Raw genomic sequence first — 7,044 nt, 5'->3', positions numbered from 1 at the left:
TTCTTTAGGATAAGTCCATCACAAAAGCTACTTCCATATTTTTCCACTGTTGCCATTGCTGATTGCAACTCCCTCCATTCCTACTTCCTCACTACCATACACTATATTTTCTCTCTCCTTTCACTCTGTCCCTCTTTTTAAATGTGCTGTAGGGTAATTGAGTAGCACAGCAGACTGATCACCAGCCCTAGTATCAAGAGGCCCTAAGCCCACCTACCACCCTTAAGGCCCAGCAACCATCTGGCCTGTGGTCCCAGACAGGCCATCCAATCCCAGCCCCTTGCAAGAAGTAAAAAAAAAAATGCGTTATATCTGACCACTCTCCCCCATGATCCACCCTCTCCTCCATTACTCACATCCCCCCCTTCCCCCTGTTCCCCTTCTCTCCTTCTTACTCTAGATGTCTATACCCCATTAAGTATATATACTGTTTCCTCTCCAAGTCACCTCTGATGAGAAGCGAAGGTTCCTCATTCCCCCTCACCTTCCCCTTCCATATCATTATAATAGCTCATTGTAATTAAAAAATCTAATTATATGAAATATCTTAGCCTATTCCACCTCTTCTTTCTCTTACTCCCATTACATTTCCCTTTTAGCCATTGACTCCATTTTAAAAATATCTTATATCTTCAAATTCAGCTCTCTCCTGTGCTTCATCTATAAAAGCTCCTTAGGAGTTTATGAAGTTTCTTATGAGCATCATCAGTAACATTATTCTATGCAGGAATATATGCAGTTCATTATCATTAAGTCCCTCATATTTTACCCTTCTCCTTCACTCTCTATGCTTCACCTGAGTCCTGTATTTGAAGATCAAACTTTCTATTCAGCTCTGGTCATTTTAATAGGAACATTTGAAATTCCCCTAGTTCATTGTCCATCAAAGTCCATCTTTTCCCCTGGAAGAGGACATTCAGTTTTGCTGGGTAGTTGATTCTCAATTGCATTCTGAGCTCTTTTACCTTCTGGAATATTATATTCCAAGTCCCATGAGCCCTTAATGTAGTTGCTGGTAAGTCCTGTGTGATCCTGACTGCAGATCCATGATATTTGAATTGTGTCTTTCTGGCTGCTTATAATATTTTCTCTTTGACTTGGGAGTTCTGGAACTTGGCTATAATATTCCTGGGGGTTGGGTTTTTTTTGGATCTCTTTCCAGGGAGATCAGTGGATTCTCTCAATTTCTATTTTACCCTCTGCTTCTAGGATATCTGGGGAATTTTCCTGTAGGAATTCTTATGATGTCAAGGCTCTTTTCCTGATCATGACTTTCAGGTATCCCAATAATATTTAAATTATCTTTCCTGAATCTATTTTCCAGATCAGTTATTTTTTTTCAATGAGATGTTTCATATTTTCTTCTAATTTTTCATTCTTTTGGTTTTGAAGTATTGTGTCTTGACTTCTCATAAAATCATCAGCTTCCTTTAGTTCCATTCTAGATCTGAAGGATTTGATTTCCTTGGAGAACTTTCTTATCTCTTTTTCCATCTGACCAATCCTACATTTTAAAGCATTCTTCTCCTCAATAACTTTTTGAACTGTTTTATCCATTTGACCTATGCTGCTTTTTAACATGCTATTTTCTTCAGCATTTTTTTTTGGATCTCCTTAACTAAGCTGCTGACTTCTTTTTCATGTTTTTTCTACATCTCTCTCATTTCTTTTCCCAATTTTTTTTCTATCTCTCTTACTTGATTTTCAAAATCTTTTTTGAGTTCTATCATAGCCTGAACCCAATTTCTGTTTTTCTTGGAGTCTTGAGATGCAAGAGCTTGAACTTCCTCATCTTCAAAGTGAGTATTTTGATCTTTCTTGGGATCATAGACAATGTATTTCTCAATGGTGTTCCTTTTTTTCTCTGTTTATTTATTTCCCCAGTCTGTGCCTGGTCTTGGGGTGCTTCCTGAGTTTTTGAGTATTATTGGGACACCCCCCATAAGGATCTCAGTGTGTGAAGCTTTGTCTTCTCTCCTGGTCTGTGAATGAGCACAAGCGCACCCCTCTGCCAAGGGACTGAGGGGGGGGGCCTGATGTTCTGTGGCGGGGGGGCCTAGACTGTGATCAGCATCTGCATGTGGTCAGAGCCTCAGAGTCCTGTTCCAGGTACAGAGGACAGAACTCAGAAGTCTCTCTCCACTCCCCTACCTTTGGTAGGCTGAGCATTCAAGGCTCAGTTGCCTGGGGGCTCCTGCTTACTGGCTCTGCCTGCTTCCTTTTCCTGGATCTGGGCTGCCACAGCCACCACTGCTCACTGAGTGTCCTGAAGGCTGGGTTTCACATGCTTGCTCTGGCAGAGGGTCCCCCCCATCTTCCAAGTTCTGCCCTGTGCTCCCCAGGGTGTAGGTCAGGAAACTGCCTTGAGCCATGACTCCCAGGTGCCCTGGGGCTGCCTCCAGAAGGCTGAAGTTCCTTCACTCTGGCGGGATGCCCCTCTAACCCCATGGAGTGGAGCCTTTCTGCTATTTTCCAGGTTACCTTGTGCTGCAGAATTGCCTCACTGGATCCCTCTGTGGGTTCTGTCTCTTGAAAATTTAGTTAAGAGTCCTTATTTTATGAGTTTTGAAATATTATAAAGAGAGAGCACCTAAGAGAGGCTCTTCTCCTGTTGCCATCTTGGCTCTACCTCCCTAAATAACAGATTCTTAATAAGAATTTGATGACTTGGTTGAATGTCCTTTCTTACTCTGATATTCAATGTGTTCTTCCACACAATCAAAAATAGTCACACATTTATTCAGTGTTTGCTATGTTCCAAGTCCTGTGTGAAGTGCTAGGGATACTAAGAAAGGCAAAATAAATAAATAAGTAAAAAGAATCCCTAATCTAAAGGAATTCACATACTAGAGGGGAAAATGATATGCAAAGTGATTTTTGATCTTTGTTCTCTAAGAAGACCATGACATCAGAGAAGGTGATAACAAGAAAAGCATATAAAAAAAAGTCAAACAAAATCCTTGGGGTTGCTAGGTGGTTCAGTGGATAAAGCACTGGCCCTGGAGTCAGGAGTACCTGGGTTCAAACCCGGCCTCAGACACTTAATAATTACCTAGCTGTGTGGCCTTGGGCAAGCCACTTAACACCATTTGCCTTGCAAAAACCTAAAAAAAAAAAAATCCAATAAGAGATGATGAAGGTTGTGGCTGTGTGAATGGAAAGAAGGGAATATATGTGAAAGATAGCATAAAGGAAGAGTAAATGAACCTTAGGATAATGATGCCTTCAATGGTATTTGAAAGAGGGACAGTTTGCATTAGGTTAGAAAAGATAATGAATGCTGTTTTAGACATGTTGACCTTGAAAAGTCCAAAAGGCACTAGGTGATGCAAGACAGGCTGCTTGGGAAAGAGACTAGGCTTATATAAATCTGGAAATTATTTGTGTAGAGATAATTGGACCCAAGGGAGCTAGAATGGTTATCAACTGAGTTAGTATAGAACAAGGGTTCTTGACCAGAGATTCAGAAACTTTTAGTATTATTGTAATAACTATATTTCACTATCAGTTTTCACTGAACTACTGTTATTTTATTTAATTCACTTAAAAATATTATTCTGAGGGGTGGTTAGGAGGCACAGTGGATAGAGCACCAGCCCTGAAGTCAGGAGAACCTGAATTCAAATCCAACCTCAGACACTTAATAATAAACTAGCTGTGTGGCCTTGGGCAAGTCACTTAACTCCACTGCCTTGCAAAAACGAAAAAAAAAAAATTATTATTCTGAAAAGGATCCATAGACTTCCCAGACTGCTCCAGGTGTCCATAACACAATAAAGAATTGCTGGGAAAGGACAAGAAGTTAAAAGACTAGACTAGATCCCTGAGGAATCTACACTTAGTGGGCATGACCTGGAAGAAGATCTACAAAGGAGGTTGGAGAAGAACCAAAAGAATTCAATGACATTAAAACCTAGGAAGGAGAAAGTATCCAAGAGAAGAAGGTGATCCTAGAGCCAGGTGCCTTACCTATAAGGGTACAATGAGTAGTTCTCACCATGTGATAATTAGGAGAATCTCTAGGAAGGTCCTCCTGCCTTCTATATCCCTCCAGTCCTCCCTCTTGAGTGATCCATTATTGTTGACTCAAATCTCACCATTAATGTTTCATTCTTTTGGGTTAAGATATCAACTCCCTGGGGTGGCTAGGTGGCATAGTGGATAAAGCACCGACCCTGGAGTCAGGAGAACCTGAATTCAAATCCAACCTCAGTCACTTAATAATTACCTAGCTGTGTGGCCTTGGGCAAGCCACTTAACCCCATTTGCCTTGCAAAAACCTAAAAAAAAAGATATCAACTCCCATCATAAGATTGCTATTGAGAAGGTTCACTCAGGTCCTTACCAGTCATTGAAGCTTTTGACTTTGGTGACTACAGAGACCCAAACAGAGCAAGGCCCTAGGGAAAATGTTCTCTCTCACCTGAATTTCTTAGTAAGTTTTCTCTATATTTCTAATTTGCTCCTAGCACATACTATCATTACCTTGTATAATATTTATCTGTATACATATTGTATCTTCTGAGAGGCAGCTAGGATATAAAGCATAGAGATATGACTTTGAAACCAGGAAGACCTGAGTTCACATCCTGCTCTGACAAATATTAGTTTCAACTGTAAACAAGTCACTTGAAGAGCTGACCTACTTTGGCATAAGAGTTCTCACCTAGGACTTTTCTATACCAAAAAAAACTACAGAGTATTCCCTACTGCCCCCTCAGCAGGCTGAATATTCCCTAAATTATGTCTTCCATCTGTTTCAGTTGTTTGCTTGTTTGTCTTTTTACACCACAGATATTTCCTGATATCCCTGCCCCAAAGCACTGGAATTCTCTCATCACAAAGAAAAAGAAGAGCAAAGCCAACTCTAACATTATATTCAACATTTGATATCCACAATCCCTCATCTCTGTAAAATTAGTTAATTTGACTATTTTGATGGTCCTAATAACTCAATACCTCCAAATCCTCCCCTCTTCTTAATTTCCTTGTTGCTATTACTATCAAGAGTACCACCATCTTTTCAGACACAACCTGGGTGACTCAACACCTCATTCTTTCTCACTTCCTTTACTCAATCAGTGGAGAGTTAAGTGTCACAGTGGATAGAACACTGGTCTTGGAGTCAGGAGGACAGGAGTTCAAATTCAGCCTCATATGCTTGCCACTTACTAGTTAGGTGACCTTGGGCAAGTCACTTAACCCTGATTGCCTTGCATCCAGGACCATCTCCAATTGCCCTGGTTGGTGACTTAGCACAGTATCCTCTCACTCAAATCCAATTCATGTGCTTGTCATGGCATCACCTCCTCCCCTCATGTCATGGACTTCTTCAAGAATGAAAGACAAACATCATCATACAATCAGTAGTCAGGTCCTCTATTTCTACCTCCATTAACATCTCTTATATATTTTCTCATCTCTCCTCACCACCTCATCTCTTAACTATTACAATAGTTTGCTAGTTGTTCATTCCATGCTAAAAAATATATATAGTATTGATAAATCCCAAGGTCATTTAAGCCTGCAAACACCATTACTGCCAATAATACAAAACTTAATTGGGAGAAACAAGACTTCCTCTTCTTCCAAAAATGCTGTGTGAAGAAAAGGTATTTTTACTTTCTTTGCTCATTGAAGAAGCAATTATCAAACTGATAGGATTCTCATGAATAAATTCACAGGAATCATCAGAGAATCCTGGAGAAATTCACTAGGAGTCGATTATAAAAAGTGAGTGAGTCCAATAAGTTCCTAATCATAGAAATTCAGAAGTAGTTGTGGGAAAGCTGCTTTCCAACTTCTTATTGGAGGATGTGTTAAAACCAAATAGATGTCCAAATATATTCTTTAGTAAAGAGCATTTAGCAAGTTAAATGTTAAATCTCTGTATGGGCTTAGCCATGGATTTAATTATTTCAGCTGTAGAAGACCATTCTGCAAAAAAGAGAAAATGCCTGTTCTATATAAATTATCCTTGCTTTGAAAGAATTTGCATTTCCATGGATAGTTTACAGTAATATTTGTGTCTATGATCCCCTTTTTAAGAGAGGAAAGTATTCTGGTCTCTTAAAAAAAGAGATCCTTCTTTTCATTTTCAAGTATCCATTCTGCTTCCAACATATCATATTAGGATCACAAGTAAGACTTCCATTTTGTCCAGACTTGAAGTTGGTGAGGTAGAACCCTGTACAAATCAGAGACATTGTGGCTACAATTAACATTAGGATGTATAATTAAGGAGGCCTATGCCTCTGAATGATCTTTCTCATTCCCTACAAATTAATGACACTCAACCAAGATGTTAGAAGTACTAAATAGCAAGCACCTTTTAATCTTTGTGGAGAAAATGAGGAGGCTTTTTAAGATGCAAATGTGATCTGAAGGGAGAGTACTCCCAGGGCAAGTGTTAGGTGGACAACATTCATAGTATAATAGGATCCTTGTTCATCTAATGTCACCATGAAATGCAGAAGTAAAAGGCTAATGAATGCTCATAAAATGAAAACCACTCATAGTTACTGGGGCAGAGGTGATTCTTTTGTATCTAAAAAGATCTTGGGGGTAGAACCAAGATGGTGGTGTGAAGGCAGCTTTTCCCAGGGACTCCCCCCCAAAATTCCAAAAGCCAACAAATTATGACTCTGGGAAAATTTAGAGAGGCAAAACCTACAGAAAGAGTGAGTGAAACATTTTCCCAGTCCAAGATAACTTAAAAGTTCTGCAGAAAGAGTCAGAAAAAGCACTGATCACAGCACAGCCCTGGAACAGCTTGAAAGGGCAGGAAGAGAATTCTGCTACACCAGAATGAGTGTGGAGTGAGGGAGAACTGGCCACAGAGACTGCAGCAAGAATCTGGAGAGAAAACAGCCTGCACCACCAGAGCAATGCCCACAGACAGTAAGGGGGGGGTCAGGGAAGACTGCAGAAATTTCTCTGCTCTCCCTCGGGGTAGGACTCTGTCATTTGCCTACACTCAGACCGAGGTTGCAGTTGGGGCTTCCATACTAAGATAGCCAAGCAGGACCCCTCCTTACAGCTCCA

This window comes from Macrotis lagotis, chromosome 1 (assembly GCF_037893015.1).
Source record: "Macrotis lagotis isolate mMagLag1 chromosome 1, bilby.v1.9.chrom.fasta, whole genome shotgun sequence".
In the NCBI taxonomy this organism is placed as follows: domain Eukaryota; kingdom Metazoa; phylum Chordata; class Mammalia; order Peramelemorphia; family Peramelidae; genus Macrotis; species Macrotis lagotis.
Note: the sequence above shows the minus strand (reverse complement) of the source record.